We start from the raw sequence: 18,182 nt of genomic DNA, 5'->3' as shown, positions 1-18,182 counted from the left end.
CAACACTCGCACTTCCAGCAATACACTTAAAAACAGACTATAATTCACCTGAAATAAAAAAGGCTGGATTTGTGATGACCAAGGAGAAGGCCCACATGACCTCACTCTCAAAAGGAACCAAACCTGGTTCACTGCCATCTAGAGAAATAAAAGGGAAAAAAAATCTAAACTGCATAGAAATAAAGTTGGCTTTCATTTACTTTGATTTTTCCAATTCAAGCATATGCATCTCCCATAACATTTTAATATGTTTAAACAGTCGATTTCTGCAAAGTAAGCTCTCAAGTGCTTCTGATCACTTGAGTTCCAGGGTGAGGGGCTTTAGCCCCTAATAAGGAACTATTATGGATAATGGAAAAACAGCATTTTGTAAATAATACATACACCAAAACAACGTTCTAATTTTATTGGTTACTGCTGTAGTCATGGGCTAAGTAAGACTTTAAAACAATTTCCCCCCAAAATATAGCAATCCAATTCCCTTTTGAATATCTCAATCAAACATGCCTCCACCACCCTCTCAGGAAGTTTGTTACAGACTTCAACCATCCTCTGCAGGTGAAAAATTTTTCCTCACATCACCTTTTCTCCTTTTGCCAATTATTTTGAATCTGTGGCCTCTAGCTCTTTATGCTTTCTTGAATGGGAACAGTTTCTCACTATTCACCCTATCCATATGCCTCAGGATCTTAAATACTTCTAACAAAAAGGGAATTGGATTGCTATCTGAAAAGAAAATGTGCAGGCTTACGGGAATAAGGCAATGGAGTGGGACCATGTAGAACGCTCTTTCTAAGAGCCAGTGCAGACTCGATGGGCCAAATAACCTCCTTCTGCACTGTAAAGATTGAGATTCTGTGATCTGTGATTTGTGATCTACGTCGACTTAGAGATAATTCTACAAGCAGCACATCACTCATACATCAATATTATTTCAGGATTAAAATGTTATTTCAAATAACAATGGATATAAGCTACTTAAGACTTCTTGCAGTCATACTTACTTTATGCAATAGAAAAAGCAATTATTTTCTAACTTCCCAATAAATCCCAAGGGTTCAGTGCAATCAATGCAACAGCTTCTTAAAACACAACTAAAATTAAAAAAAAATAAAGAACCACCATCTCACTATTAAAGACTCTCGAGATATGCAATAAATGCAGCCTTACTGAGGGAGTTCCGCATCGTTGGACACGCCACCTTTCGAATAAGACATTAAACTGAGGTTTCGTCTGTCCCCTCAGGGGATTGTAAAAGAGCCCACAACACTATTCAAAATGTAGCAGTATTTTCCCAGTTTTCGAATCAATACTTATTTCTCAGACAACATTTAAAAATAACTATTCTGGTCATTTATAACATTGCTGTTTATGAAAACATGCTGTGCTTAAACTGGCTGTTGCATTTACTACACTACAAGTGACAATACTGCAAAAAAATTAATTCATTGGTTGCAAGCCAATTGTGACGTCCCAAGCTCATGATGACGCTATATAAATGAAAGTTTGCTCTTTTCTTTCATTATAAACTGGACAATAGCACTCATTTCAGTCAGTTTCAATGCGCAAGGAGTGTGCCTTGCCATGTGACTAATCACAAAACAGAGCATGTATTTGCAAGGTATTCATAGAATGGAGTGTACAGCATATGTATAAAAACATAGCCTTTTCAATTTGAAAGATAAATCCTTGACAAAAAGTAGAAAGTTAAGTCAGGGATCCACTTTTTAAAAAATGATTAAAATTATTCAAGTGGACTTCTTTTATAAATCACAGTATCAAAGTATCTTTACAGTACAGGAGGCGCCCATTTAGTCTGCACTGGCTCTCTGAAAGAGCATTCCACCTAGTCCCACTCCCCTGCCTTATCCCCGTAACCTTGCATATTCTCTCTTTTCAGGTAGCAATCCAATTCCCTTTTGAATACCTTGATCGGACCTGCCTCCACCACCCTTTCAGGAAGTTCGTTCCAGAATGCAACAACCCTATGGGTGAAAAAAAATTTCCTCACAGCACTTTTACTCCTTTTGCCAATTAGTCTGAATCTGTGCCCTCTAGTTCTAGATGTTTTCTTGAGAGGAAACAGTTTCTCACTATTTACCCTGTCCATACACCCCTCAGTATTTTGACTACCTCTTATCCAGTCTCCTCTCAGCCTTCCTTTCTCCAAAGTAAACAGTCCCAACCTCTCCAATCTATCCTCATAGCTACAGTTCTTCATCCCGGGAATCATGCTCGTGAATCTCCTCTGTACTTTCTCCAATATCTTCACATCCTTCCTCAAGTATGGAGCCCAGAACTGGACGCAGTACTCCAAATGAGGCCTAACCAGTGTCTTATACAAGTTCAATATGACCTCCTTACTCTTGTACTCAATGTCCCTACTAATAAAGCCCTAAGATACTATATGCTTTAGTAACTGCTCTCTCAACACGCCCTACCATCTTCAATGACCTATGTGCATATACACTGAGGTCCCTCTGTTCCTGCACCTCCTTTGGAGGCCCTCCCTTTATTTTGTACTGTCTCACCATATCTTTCTTGCCAAAATGAATCACCTCATACTTCTCTACATTGAACTTCATCTGCCACTTGTCTGCCCAATCCACCAACATGCCTTTGTCCTTTTGAAGTTCAAGGCTATCCCCATCACAGTTGACAACACTTCCAATCTTTGTATCATCTGCAAATTTTGAAATCATGCCCTGCACACTATAGTCTAGGTCATTGATAGATATCAGGAAGAGCAAGGGTCCCATCACTGACTCCTGAGGAACTGCACTACAAACCTTCCTCTAAGCTGAAAAACACCCATTTATCACCACTCTGCTTCCTGTCACTCAGTCAATTTCTTATCCTAGTGCTTACTTTCCCTTTTATTCCAAGAGCTAGAATTTTGCTCACAAGTCTGTTGTGTGACACTGTATCAAATGCCTTTTGAAAATCTATATACAAATCATCAACAGCGTTGCCCTTATCAACCTTCTCAGTTACCTCAAAAAAAACTTTGAATCCATGCTGGCTTTCCTTAATTATCCTGCACTTATCTAAGTGACCATTGATTTTATCCTGAACTTTAGTTTCCAGAAGTTTCCCCACCACTGAATTCAAACTGACTAGTCTATAGTTGCCGGCTTTATCCTTGCACCCCTTTTTGGGCAAGGGTGTAACATTCGCAATTCTCCAGGCCTCTGGCACCACCCATGTGTCTAAGGAAGACTGGAAAATTATCACTAGTGCCTCTGCAATTTCCACTCTCACTTCCCTCAGTACCCTTGGATGCATCTTATCTGGTCTGGGTTCCTTATCTATTTTAAGATAGCCTTTATAACACCACCTCCTTCACAATTATAAATTCTTCAAGTGTACCAGTTACCTCGCCTCTCACCTCAGCCTGGTTAGCATCTTCTTCCTTTGTAAAGACAAATGCAAAGTACTCATTTAATACCTCCACTATTTCTCCTGCCTCCACGTGCAAGTTCCCTTTTTTATCCCTAACAACCTTACTCTTTCTTTTATCACCCTTATTTTCTTGTATGCTTAAAGACGACTTTGGGATGCCCTTTTATGATAGCTGCCAGTCTCTTTTCATGCTCTCTCCTTGCTTTTCTCATTAGTTTTTTTCACTTCCCCTCTGGTTCTTCTATATTCAGCCTGATTTTCCAGTTAATTTTCTACCTGACATCAGTCGTATGCACACTTTTTTCGTTTGCATCTTCACCTCTCTCTCTCTCTTGTCATCCAGTGCACTCTGGATTTATTTGTCCTACCTTTCCCCTGCAAGGGAATATACCTTGACTTTGCCTGCAATATTTTTTCTTTGAAGGTGGCCCATTGTTCAGCCACCATCCTTTCTGCCTACATTTGATCCCAACTCTCACAACTCAGAATTATTCTCATCCCATCGAAGTTGGCTTTCCTCCAATTAATTATCCCTGCTCTGGGTTGTTTCTTGACCTGTTCCATGGCCAACCTAAACCTTATATAATGGTCACTTATCCCTTAAATGCTCTCTTACTGTTATTTGATCCACTTGGGCCAACTCATTCTCCAGAACCAGATCCAACAGTGCCTGACCTCTTGTTGGACCAGAAACATACTGCTGCAGAAAATTATCTTGAACACATTCGAGGAACTCAAACCCCTCTTGTCCCTTTGCAATACTCCTATCCCAGTCTATATTTGGATAATTGAAGTTCCCCATTATAATTGCTGTATAATTCTTGCATTGCTCTGTAATTTCATTACAAATTTGTTTCTCTACATCACTTCCATTAGTGGGTGGTCTAAATACTACACCGATCAATGCTATTTCTTATGCCTAGCCAGAGAGATTCCACCCTTGACCCCTCTGGAACATCCTCTCTCTCTCCAGTACTGTGATGCCATCTTTAACCAATACTGCCACCCACCCAACCGCTTTTCTTCCTTTCCTAACTCTCCTAAACACCTTGAATCCAAGAATATTTAACGTCCTGTCCTTCTTTGAGCCAGGTCTCTGTTACAGCAATAGTTTAATTTAATTTGTCAACTTGTGCCTGTACTTCACCAATCTTTGAGGTGTCAGCTGTGGCTCAGTTCATAGCACCCTCGCCTTTGAATCAGAAGGTTGTGGGTTCATGTCCTACTCCCGGAAACCAAGAACTGTGAATGTACTCGAAAGAGTTACATGCGATCTGTTGATAACTCGAAAGAGTTACTTCACCAATCTTATTAACCACACTCCGTGTATTCATACATGCAGATTAACCTATATTTAGGCTTTTTTTTTTTTACTTCTCCCCCGCCCTTATTCTGACCCCATCTAATGACTTACAATTGCCTACTCTAATTCTATGACATTTTCTAACTATTCTATTTACCTTGATGCTCCTCTGATATATCCTCCTTAGAAGTTATTACTCTCTACTTCCCACTGCCAGTTCTTCTCATCTCCACTCTGAATTTCCCCTCCGGTTCCCATCCTCCTGCCAATCTAGTTTAAACCCTCCCCAGCAGCACAAGCAAACCTCCCCAAGAGGACATTAGTCCCAGTCCTGTTAAGGTGCAACCCGTCCTCCTTGTACAGGTCCCACCTGCCCAGAACTGGCCCCAAAGCCTCAGAAATCTAAAGCCCTCCCTCCTACTCTATTTCTCTAGCCATGTGTTGAACTGCTTAATCTTCCAATTATTATGCTCACTAGCACATGGCACTGGAAGTAATACTGAGATTACTGTCTGAGGTCCTGCTTTTTAATTCCCTTCCTATCTCCCCAAAATCTGCTTTCAGGACCTCATCCCTTTTCCCATCTATGTCACTGGTCCCAACCTCTGGCTGTTAACCCTCCCCAAAAGAATGTCTTGCAGCCACTGTGACATCCTTGACCCTGGCACCTGGGAGGCAACATTCCATCCTGGAGTCACATCTATGGCCACAGAGAGCTGTCTGCTCTCCTAACTATGGAATTCCCTACTGCTATAGTGCTTCCGCTGTTCTTCCTCCCCTCATGTGCAGCTGAGCCACCCATGGTGCCACAAGCATGGCTCTTGCAATAGTCCTCTGAGGAACCATCTTGCTCACCAGTATCCAAATGGAAAAACGGTTCGAGTGAGATACTATCTGCCTGTTACTCTTAGATACTCTTGTGGTCACCCATTCCCTCCCTGCCTGTGTACCTCTTAGCTGAAGTGTGACCACCTCTCTAATTTGCTATCCACGTAATTCTCAGCCTTACAGATGCACCACAGCGACTCCAACCACTGCTCGAGTTCTGCAAACCACAGCTCAAGTTTCTGCAGCTGGTGACATTTCCTGCAGATATAATCACTGAAGGCACTTTGTTCCTGCACAACTTCCCACCTTCCACAGGGTGCACATTCCACATGGCCACGCTGTACTTACATACCTTAAACTTTGTATAAAAAGTGTTTACTACAGTATGCTATAATATAATTCACCTGTCACTTGCTAATCATCTCCTCTGTGCAGAGTCCAGAAAGGCCTGTAATTACCAACCAATCAACACGCAGGCCTCCTGTGACATCACTTTTAGATTTTATCTGTAAACTCCTGGTTCTCCCTCTCCGCTGCTTTATGGGCACCTATGGCATTTAATCAGCTTCTTCTCCTGTAGCAACGTAAGAGCCAGCTACCAGAGACTGAAGAAAGGTAGAAAGAGAAGCACCTCCTTTCCCTCTTCACCCAATTCCCTCACTCAAACTCCAACTTAAGCACTCCAGTGCAGAATCAACTTAGTAAACCTTCTCTGTACTGCCTCCAAATCAAGTATATCCCTCCTTAATTAAAGAGACCAAAACTGTACACAGTACATTAGGTCCGGTCTCATCAATGTCTGCCCTGTACAGTTATAACAGGACTTTCCTACTTTTATACTCCAACTCTCTTGCAAAAAGAGGTTAACATTCCATTTGCCTTCTGAATTACTTCTCATACCTGCATGCTAACTTTTTGTGATTCATGTACAAGGATACCCAGATCCCTCTGTACCACAGCATTCTGCTCTCTCTCTCTTTAAATAATATTCTGTTTTTCTGTTCCTGCCAAAGTGAACAACCTAATATTTTGCCACATTATACTCCATCTGCCAAATTTTGGCTCACTCACATAACCTCTGCTGGGGGGGTCAAGAACAAGGTCACAGTCTCAGGATACAGAGTAAGCCATTTAGGACAGAGATAAGGAGAAACTTCTTCAGAGGGTGGTAGACCTGTGGAGACCAAGTCACTGAATATATTTGAGGAGATAGATTTCTAGACTCTAAAGGCAACAAAGGATATGGGGAGAGAGCAGGAGTATAGCAGAGATAGAGGATCAGCCATGACCATTTTGAATGGTGGAGCAGGCTTGTAGGGTCAAATGACCTACTCCTGCTACTATTTTCTATGTTTCTATATCCCTTTTTAGATTCCTTGTGTCCTCCTCACAAATCGTTTTCCTACCTTTGTATCATCAGCAAATTTGGTTGCAATACACTCCATCCAAGTCATTAACATACCGGTAGATTGTAAATAGGTGAGGCCCCAGCACTGATCCCTATGTCACCCCACTAGTTACAGTTTGCCAACCTGCAAAATGACCCATTTATCATGACCGTTTCCTGTTAGCCAATCATCTATCCATGCTAATATAATACCCCCAACACCATGAGCTCTTATCTTATGTATTAACCTTTTACATGGTACCTTATCAAATGCCTTCTCGAAATCCAAATACACTACATCTATACTAAATTCAATAAAGGTTCCCTTTTATCCACCACTGCTACAGTCTCAAAAGAAGTCCAATACATTTTTCAAACCCTATTTCCTTTTTATAAAACCATGTTGACTCTGGTTAAGTGTATTAGAATTTTCTATCCTAATACTACTTCCACTATTATTTCCTTAATAATGGATTCCAGCATTTTCCCAATAGCAGAAGTTAGGCTAAGTGGCCTATAGTTTCCTCTTTCTTGAATAAAGGTGTTACATTTGTCATTTTACCATCTGCTAGGACCTTCCCAGAATCTAGGGAATTTTGGAAGATTGCAACCAATGCATCCATTATCTCGAAAGACACTTTGAAGACCCTAGGATGCTTGCCATCAGGTCCAGGGGATTTGACAGTCCTTAGTCCCATTAGTTTTCTTAGTATTTTTTTCCCCAGTGATAGCAATTGTTATACGTTCCTTCTCCCCCACCCCCTTCACCTTTTATCCTTTGATTTTCTCTATTTTTGAGGATGCTTTTTTGTGTCTTCTACTATGAAGCCAGGTATAAAATACTGTTCAAAGACACTGACATTTCCTTGTTTCCCCATTATCAATTTCCTAGTCTCATCCTCCAAGGGGCCAATATTCACTTTAGCTACTTTCCTCCTTTTTATATACTTGTAGAAACCCTTGCCGTCAGGCTGCAAAGATATTGCAAACCCACCCACTTGCACCCTCTTATCTATTTCTATAAAGATGCAAATTTCTTGGTTTAGCAGGAGGTTATTATTTCCAAAGGAGGTCCTGGCAACAGAAAGGCAGTCTTAAAGCTTGACTCACCATTGTATTTGATAGTATAATTGGAATGCACCTAAAAAAAAAAGTGATCCTTTAAATGGTACTACATGAAAGAAGGTACATCAAGGAGCAGCCTGATCAGTTGCACCCATCAAAGTGCCACTAACCATACCAGCATAACTTGGCATACCTAGCTGGTAACAACCATGAGGAACTATGCTTTGAGTCAGCAAAGAGTCAGATGCAGAGCTTTATAGAAACATCCAGGACAAAATAGAGGAAGTGCAGCCAATAACAGTTATGGTCAGCTGAGGCACCAAAATTGTCATGTTTCCTTACAGGCAAGCGGCACTGCTGCTGGGTCAGCTAACTGGTATCCCACAACTCCAGTTATAGATTTGGATGTGAGATAAACTGATGGCAGGACTGAAAATTGTACGCAATTGAAATTTCAAAGCAAGTGGTATGATAGGAGACAGAAATCCTCACACTACTGACCTATTGAGATAGGTCTACGGAATGACAAATGGGACACCTTTACAACTATTTTACGCAACATCACCACAACAAGCCAAGGAGGACTAGACACTGGGCTGTTCCACCACTTACCTCATGCTCTGCATTGTTTCTCATGTTTTTCCTGTCACATCTTATTACTTTCCTCCTTTACTGTCACAAAGCTTACCAAACAACCAAATGTTTTAGAATGTTGTCACCGGTTGCAAGGATTTCTGTCCCCTATCATATGCTTGCTTTGCAATTTCAGTTACATGCAATTTTCTAGTCCCACCACCAGTTTATCGCCTTGTACACACCCAAATCTATAACTCAAGCTGTGAATGATAACGCCAGTCAATTAACACAAAAAATGTATGCTTTTAGCATAATTACAATTCTGGCTAGATTTGTACAAGTTCTTAACTAATCAGGGCTGAAAGACGAGTGGATGAAAATTGGCCCTATTGTGCCTATTTTTGGAAGAAAAAGTGAGAAATTAATTTGCACAGTATTTTATCCTCCAATATTATCCTTATTTTTCATTTTCAGGCATAGTGCAAGACTCTTATCTGCTTTGAGGGTAATGAGTAGCTTAAACTTCTTGAAATAAACCTTGACATTCTTATCACTTTTTTTTAAAACAAGACACTTTTCACGATACAACTCAAAAAAAGTTAAAAATTGTGTCCTAATTCTCCAAACACATTAAAACATAGTGGCGACACAAACCACTTATCAAAACAAATCTGCATCAGACACTACACAGGAAATAAATGTTCCCTTCTAACAGTTAACTCCCAGAGCAACAAGTGTAATGAGAATGGCCGAATCTATTAAAACACCTTTTCTGCAGTACAATATCCCTTTCTCTCATCAAGACTTTGAAACGGATAGGTAGCTAATAAAGGAAAAAAAAACAAAGCAAGTGTGCTTGTAGGAGAGGGGAAAGAAAGGGAATGGGAAAACAGCAGCTAAAATATGAACTTCAAACATGTTCCTTCTACAGACTGCATATAAATCAAGTGTCATGGTCTCTGTCTAGCTTAATTAATTATAAGGAAAGGCTCTCTAAAGTTGTTTTGCCTTCTGAAAAGTATGTACAGCAAAATTCTAGAATATGCAGTAAGCTATTAATTTTTGAACAATACCCTTAGTATTTGTTCAGGAGTCTGTTCCTAGCGTTCTGCCAATATTGCTCTTAACAACTGCTGGGAAGTGCAATAGTGTGACCAAGCTGTTTGCCCATCAATTTACTTTATCTTTTTTGGGAAATTGCCTCGAGTTTCTTGGACTTCAGGGCAGAGCTTAGGAATTCAGCAGCAGGGTGCATCAAACCTACTTATTGCCACATGGTGGCACCACCTGGTGACTTTGTGCTCCAACAAGTTACAACATTATTGTAAAAAATAAATATGGATGCAAACCTCATCTGTTGCACAATTTCTGTGAATGTTAAGGTTGTGCACGTCTACTGCCATTTCAAGATGTGTTCATTGGTAAAATGGTTTAAGTGGAAACTGCATTTTGAACATTCGATTAGTTGGCGGAGTGTTTAACATGGAATACAAATGAACATCAACACAGCCTCAGAAAAATATGATAAGGTTTGCCATGTATTGATTTAAATCTAGGTTATCACTATATTTCATTTCAAATTTGACTGAGGTAAACACACCAAAACTCAGTTCTTAGCCACTTAAAATATTAAGATCAGATATGTGTACGTAGTTCTTTTTGAAGTATACTCTTTTGCATTAACAGCATAATTCACAATTACAAACTTGCTTTTTTTTTTAAAAAAACAAAGTTTCAATATACTGCACCACTGATATTTCTTAATCCTGAAACCCCAAGATTATAACATGAACATCAGGCCTAAATTTATCGATTTTATTCTTGAGTACACGGCACAAGAAAACGTTTAATATCTGAAATTATAATGTAATATAACCCAATGATGCACAAATTAATTTGTTTATAAATAACAAATTTGCATTTACGTAGTGCTTTTCATCTTCTTAGCCAAAGCACTTCACAGGCAAAGAATGGTCACTTGTTTGAAGCCCTGTGAAATATTAATAAAATTTGATCTCATTTTCTATAATTATAAAGTAATAAGCACAAACTAAAACACTGTGGCACAAAAATAAAAAACAAAAAGGGTATTTAAATTGTATTAAGATGGAAAGGATCATTTTTGAATAGCGATTCTATTGCGAGTGCACAATAGTGCCATGGGGAGTGGGCAGACAATTCAAAGGTTGCTCATTTAGTTCTTAATTAAATCCAAAACCTAGAGGAATGAGGCACCAAGCAAACAATGCAGCATTTCCTAATTGAGAGGGGAGAGGAAGAAAAAGGAAATCAGAGGAAGTGTCACATCAGGATTGTCCCAACACCTCCTTCAAGTTAACAACTGAGCACTGCAGCAGCCTGGAAACATGTTATGTACCTGGTTCTTTGACTACAAAAATATCAAATTGGCAGCTGAAGAAAATAAAAATTGCAGAATGACGGGTGGAAGGGAAATGTAGCCAAAGATACTTAAATGCAAAGAAAGTAAAAAAAGTAGTAATTTGGGGGAATTTCGTGCAAAAGTTATGGGGTCAATTTTTGAAAATTAAGTTTTACCAGTTTTTGACAAAATTGTAGTGACACCACAGCATAAAATGCTGAGGCAAGAATCAGAAGGATGAAAACAGAACTGTGAGGTTACTAATATCAAGGCAGACTGAATTGGCTGGGAATCTTTTCTCTAGAAAAGAGAAGACTGAGGGATGACCTGACAGAGATTAAGATAATAAAAGGGTTTGGTGGGATAGACATGTAGAAAATGTTTCCATCTAAGGGGGAGACAAATCTAAGTATTAAAATAAATCCTCTAGAAAATTCAGGAGAATGTTCTCACTCATTTTCGGTAATGAACAATGTAGAACGCACTACCATAAGAAATCACTGTGGCAAATAGCATAAATACATTTAAGGGGAGAAAAGAATAAAAGGGCACGCTGATAGAGGTAGATTGAGAAGGATGGGTGAAGGTTTGTGTGGAGATTACGTGCTGGCATAGTCCAGTTGTGCCCGATGGCCTGTTTGTACTGTAGACTCAATGTAACTATGTATTATTTGCATAGCTATTTCAAAATTTGATTGAAATGATGGGGGGAAGAAAACAAAATCACAAAATGCCTGCACCATTAACACTCATTACCTTTTACTAGAAAAAGGTGCTGAGTGAGGTCTGCTCTTACAGCATCACCCTGCTACTTTCTGGTCATTAAACTGTTAGACTCATCCATATACCTATCAAAGGAAATCAAAATATAAAATTGCATCAACTAATTCAACCATTAAATATAATTAGGTCCAGTATTGTTCTGCTGTGTTGCAAATAACAATTAAGATACTACCTTGCAGTGATGGCCTTTTACCGACATTCAAAAATATCTCAAAATGACCCAATGCCTGTCCAACAAAGAAATTGATAAACAATCACAATTCTTTACATTTTCTTGTAATTATCTGTTTCTTCTAATAGTACAAGGAAATTGATCAGGCAAGATTCTCCCTTTCTGAACCCATGTTGGCTGCTGTTTTGTTAGATAACTATTGCTGCTATTAAGCCCAAGTGTATTCCTGATAACCAATTCACTTATTTTACATGAAATGGAAGCTAGACTAATGGATCGGTAGTTGCCAGTATCGGTTTTGTCACTAAGCCCATTTCCAATCCTTTGTCCATGAAGTTCCTCAAAAACTGCCAGTCATCCTCAAATCTCCTGACCCCTCTCAGCACTGAGATAAATGCCATTTATCTCTGGAGACAGGTGCTTTGAACCCTATTATATTGAAGTGTTGATTCTACTTGGATTAGCATTTGCATATCCATGTTGCTCAGGTCTTCCCTTGTGAATACATGGAGGAAGTCGTCAAGCATAATTATTTCTTGTGCTCACCTTAGTTGAATCCATTTGCACCTTTCATGATTTGCTCCCCTCACTCTGATGCCCTCTTAACTGTCGTTATGATATTGAAACAATTTGTTTTATTGTATGTTCAGTTTCTGCTAAAAAGTGTATTTTTCAGTTCTCTCTTTGCCCCTCATTACCCTTTTTTAAACAGATCTGTGCAATTAATTCTATTCACCACAGTGAAACCCTTCTCTTTTCTCTGAAGAATTTGTAGAAATTGTTTTTATTTTAAAATGGGTGTTAACCCATTTACGATCATGTTTTATTAGTCTAAGTGTAGAAATACGATAGGCGTGCAGGAGTTTCAGAGGAGAAGATGGTGTCAGGCTGCCACAGTATAGGAAGAGCATCCCAAAATAAAACTACTCCAGTGGTAGTGGTCAGTGTCATCAGAGGGAGCACCACCATCTGAGAATATTATTTCAGGGTGTAACACAGGTAAAAGGGTGGTGGTAGGGCATTGTAGGAGAGGCCCCATGGTATGTTGCAATTCCATAGTATTGGGGTGGGTGTGATGGTCTGGGAGAATTGAGAGGATGGTTGCAGGATCTGGCATCACCTAGAACCAAAGTGTGTTGGGACTAGGAGAGGGTGTTGGGACGGAATTTAACACTGGCGGGATATTACCGTCTTGATGTCAATAGACTTTTGAATGGCTCGCCACATTTTACGCCCCATCCTCATCACGATGGGGCCATAAAATTCCAAGAGCACTAGTGGGATCCTTAGCATAGGGGTAATGTCATGGTGAAAGGGGGTAGTGTCAGACACAGGCGATTGGTAGTGGGGATTTGGGGGGTGGAAGAGGAAGCACAAATGCTTGGTGTGAGGCAGCTAGATGGCAAAGCAGCAAAATACAACATAAGGGATAAGGGGAAAGGTAATCATGCTTGGCAAGGTAAGTTAGCAGCAAGGGAGGGAATGTATAGCCCTCAGTTTGAGATGTCAACAAGTGTCGCAAAGGAACAGGGAAATGTAAGTACACTGTATTAAGAATTATGAGGAACCATGTGGAGAGTAGGAATGGAGCTTGGTGGAAGTAGGGGCAGGAGAAAATGATAGGAGGAAATGGCGAAAACAAAGCATGGGTAGGGGAGGTTCAGCAAGTGGTAACATGTAGGAGGGAGAGTGTGTTGGGGGAGGTGAAGAGAGTTAAGGGGGATTAATCCCTTCCCTCCACAAGATTTTAAAAGGTAGAGGATTTTCCACTGTGAAATCCCTGTTAATAAAGAACTTTTTAATCCTGTAATGGGTGGCCAATCTGCCTATGTGCATCTAAAAGCCATCGTGAGTAATGAGAATTATGCACAGGAATCTACAGTGGAAACTGTAGTTTTCCACTGAGACACAGGAACCAGAGACTTGTTCAAGCATGAGGTCCTGAATGATGAGCATGGTGTGGAACAGCAGGTGATAACTGGAGATCCTGGGCAGTGCCAGAGAATAGTGTGTTTGGTGGGGGTATGGGGTCTAGATGATGATAGGGTGGTGTAACAACCGGATGCACCTCAGCATTCTGGATGGAAGTGCCAAGCGATAGTGTGGGTCCGGCAACAGTGCTGAAGACTTGTGCTTCAGAAATAGCCGTGCCCATAGCCAAGCTGTTCCAATACAGCTATAATATTGGTATCTACCTGGCAATGTGAAAAATTGCCTAGTTATGCACTGTCTACAAAAAGCAAGTCAAATACACCCAGCCAATTACCTCCCCATTAGTCTACTCTCAATCATTAGTAAGGAGGTGGAAAGTGTTGTCAACAGTGCTATCAAGCAGCACCTACTCAGCAATAACCTGCTTACTGATGTTCAGTTTGGGTTCCGTCAGAGCCACTCAGCTCCTGGCCTCTTAACAGCCTTGGTCCAAACATGGACAAACAGCTGAACTCAAGAGGTGAGGTGAGTGATTGCCCTTGACATCAAGGTATTTGACAGCGTGTGACACCAAGCAGCCCTTGCAAAACTGAAATCAATGGGAATCAGGAGCAAAACACTCTACTGGTTGGAGTCATACCTAGCACAAAGGAAGGTGGTTGTGGTTGTTGGAGGTCAATCATCTCAGTCCTAGGACATCACTGCAAGAATGTCTCAGGGTGGCGTCCTAGGCCCAACCATCTTCAGCTGCTTCAATGACCTTCCCTCCATCTTAAGGTTAGAAGTGGGATGTTCACAGGTGTTTGCACAATGTTCAGCGCCATTCGCAACTCCTCAGGTACTGAAGCAGTCAATGTCCAAATGCAGCAAGACCTGGACAATATTCAGGCTTGCGTTGACGTGTGGCATGAATGTTACTTGCCACTTAAGTGCCAGATTCTCCAACGAGGAGAACCTAACCATCTCCCCATGACATTCAATGGCATTTCCATCGCTGAACCCCCTAACAACATCCTGGGGGTTACCATTGACCAGAAACTGAACTGGACCAGCATATAAATACTGCAGATATAGGAGCAAGTCAGAGGCAGTGACCCACCTCCTGACTCCTCAAAGCCTGTCCACCATCTACAAGGCACAAGTCAGGAATGTAATGGAATAGTCTCCACTTGCCCGGATGAGTGCAGCTTCAACAACACACAAGAAGTTCAGCACTACTCAGGCAAAGCAGCCCACTTGTTTGGCACCCCATCCGCCACCACAGCAGTGGCAGTAATGTGTACCATCAACAAGGTGCACTGCAACAACTCACAAAAGGATCCTTTGACAGCACCTTCCAAACCCACGACCTGTGCCATCTAGAAGGGCATGGGCAGCAAATACAAGGGTATACACCACCACCTGCAAGTTCCCCTCCAAGCCACACACCATCCTGACTTGGAACTATAATCGCCATTCCTTCACTGTCGATGGGTCAAAATCCTGAAGTCCCTTCCTAACAGCAATGTGTGTGCACCAACACCACACTGACTGCAGTGGTTCATAAAGGCAGCACACCAGTGACAGTGGCATAGTTATATTGTCACTGGACTGGTATTTGGGTAATTCTCTGGGGACCTGGGTTCGAATCCCACCAGATACCGAAATTTGAATTCAATAAAAATCTGGAATTAAAAGTCTGATGATGACCACGAAACCATTGCCAGTTGTCGTAAAAACCCATCTGGTTCATTAATATCCTTTCTGGAAGGAAATCTGCTGTCCTTACCTGGTCTGGCCTACATGTGACTCTAGACTCAGTAATGCGGTTGACTCTTAAATGCCCTCTGAACAAGGGCAATTATGGATGGGCGATAAATGCTGGGCTAGCCAGCGACACCCACATCTCAGGAAACAATATAAAAAGAATCGTTCTCAAGGCCAATTAGGAATGGGCATAAATGCCAGCGATGTCCACATTCCATAAAAAAATTTAAAATACCGCAAGGAACTCGTATAGGAAATCCCAACCCCACAGTCATAAAAAGGTTTCTGCTGTCTTAGAGCCAGCTTCAAGCATTTAAAAATAAATTTAAGTTATTATTTTTCCAAAGTGTTTAAGAGACATCATTAGTTCCTGCTGACTGCAAGAACAGGCAGAGATGAACGATTGAAGTAGAGTCAGTCTCAGGCCAGGTGACACAGTGAAAGCCCCATCAGTTATCTGAGTTAGGATAACTCACATACGAGCACTGCCTACCGTGAAGTCAAGCTGCAGCACTCAATTAAAATCAATAGGCAAGTTCCAACATGACAGAAAAGCATGACCAAATGATGACAGGAAAAATGTTAACCAGAAGTTTTAAATTTTCAAGTGCACACATGCAGAAAGGCGACTTTTATACAGATTCACTGGTAAAACATTTAAGTAAAAATCATAAATCAATAAAAATGTCATAAATAATATATGCCAAACACCTTAAAAAAAACTATTAGCTGCATTCTACTTTCATTCATTGAAAAGTTTATGATTTCAACTGAAAAGCTCCAGCATTAAAAATGCCAGTTGACTACTTTTAACCAAATGTTCCTTGGGAATAATTATTTTAGATTTTCTTTAATTCTCCAAAATCACTACAGTCAAATACTCTTTATCCATACATCTGAAAACCAAACCTATCCAAAAACCAAACTTTTTTTTGAACCAACTCTAATGTGAGGCAACACGAACCTCCCCGACCTTTTGCGCAGTAAGTCTGTGATCCAAGCCAACACGAACCTCGCCAACCGCACCTGACCTTAACGCAGGAAGTCTAGTTGTTTGTCTGCACTGTTTACAGTCACATGCTGTCGCCTTACCTTGCGATTTTTGTGGTTATTTAGAGCTTTTGTGCTTTTGTTCCACTGTGAACATGTCAAAAAGACCATCAAATACCCTTATGGATAACAGTGAGAAAAGAAAAAGGTATAATTCGTTATCAATTGCTAAGAAAGTGTTGTTGTTGCAGAAACTTGACCCTGGTGTGCCTGAGAGGCAACTGAGTGAGGGATATGAGGTGGGTATCACATCCAAAAACAGAATATTTGAATATCGAAATGCATTCGGCCCCAAGGGCTTCGGCTAAGGGATACGCGACCTGTAGTTTAGGGTAGCCAACTCTGCTTAGTGTATTCATCATGTGATCGCCTGCCTTGCTTTTGTCTTTGGTTGCCCGACACACTCATTCTTGTGGAAATTGGTCAATAATAAATACCCAAAATCCTCCCTGCTCCAGAATCCAAACAATGGGTGACTGGAGTTTTTTGTCACAATTTAATTAATTCATTTTTAATTAACAAAATTACATTTGATATTAGGAAACCAAGATGGGAAGCACAGCATGAATACTTCAACACGTGTAGGCAGTCATGTCCACACCGATGCCATCTTTCATGAATTAAAACAGTGTTGTCCAATACAGTAACCACTAGCCACAGTTAGTGGCTAATTGGGAATCCAGAAACAGATGTTTGGTTTTCTGATTAGTAAATTAAAAATAAGACATTGCTGTTGGGTAGAAATCTCAAAACTCTAAGACATGGTGCAATACATATGGGCTTTAATCTTTTTGTACATTTACTGGTAAAGCAGTATGAAAAGCAGAGTATGATTGTTTTTTTTAAAATTATAAGTAGTTTACTTCCTTGGTTATTGAATAATGGTAGATCTTTATTGATTAAAATATATACACGAAGCATTTTGTTTGAATGCATGCAAAGCATTTTCCATTAAAATTAGTGTCTGGCTAAAACAGCATCATACCTGTGACTACTCCAATTTTGATTGGGCAACACTGTACTAAAACCACGTAGCTGACAACAACAGTTCAAGATGTTGGATGACTATGCAGTTATGATATTGTGGATTTTTAAGAAATATTGTTAAAAGTACATTGCTGCTTTAAAAAACCTTAATTTTTAAAAGCCCTTTCAAGATGGAAGTCACAGCAGACAGCTATCTCCACAGATGATTGCTAAGACATTGTTGAATTGTGTTATCTCAGAATCAGTCATCAAGAGAATCATTAATAATTCAAGGATGCCTTGGACAACATAATTGAAACTTCCAGAGTTGTGAAAACCCAGGACTCCTTTGATACTGGCAGGAAGAAATATAGGAAAAAGGAACAAGAGTTCCCGTCAAGCCTGCTGTGTTATTCAATTACATCATGGCTGATCATCTACCTCAACACCACTTTCCCACACTATCTCCATATCTCTTCATGTCATTGGTCTCCAGAAATTTATCGATTTCTGTTTTGAACATGCTCGGTCTTAAATGGCCCACCCCTTATTCTGAGATTATGCCCTCTGGTTTTAGACCAGTTAGAGGAAA

General features: G+C 40.3%; 1 protein-coding gene across 5 annotated transcripts in view; it reads right to left on the bottom strand.

Moving 5' to 3' along the window:
* caska (calcium/calmodulin-dependent serine protein kinase a) overlaps nt 1-18,182 on the bottom strand; it is a 515,992-nt gene that overhangs the window by 406,256 nt on the left and 91,554 nt on the right. Inside the window, exon 1 of one of the 5 annotated variants that reach the window (XM_078559728.1) lies at nt 49-67. The exons of the other annotated variants lie outside the window; for them this stretch is intronic. The gene's annotated coding sequence lies outside the window, so the exon portion shown is untranslated. Of the gene's footprint in view, nt 1-48; nt 68-18,182 lie in introns of those variants that run through there. 5 annotated transcript variants of the gene reach the window in all.

Source organism: Cetorhinus maximus, chromosome 16 (assembly GCF_964194155.1).
Source record: "Cetorhinus maximus chromosome 16, sCetMax3.hap1.1, whole genome shotgun sequence".
NCBI classification, from domain to species: Eukaryota; Metazoa; Chordata; class Chondrichthyes; order Lamniformes; family Cetorhinidae; genus Cetorhinus; species Cetorhinus maximus.
Note: the sequence above shows the minus strand (reverse complement) of the source record. Positions and strands in the feature narration are given on the sequence as shown.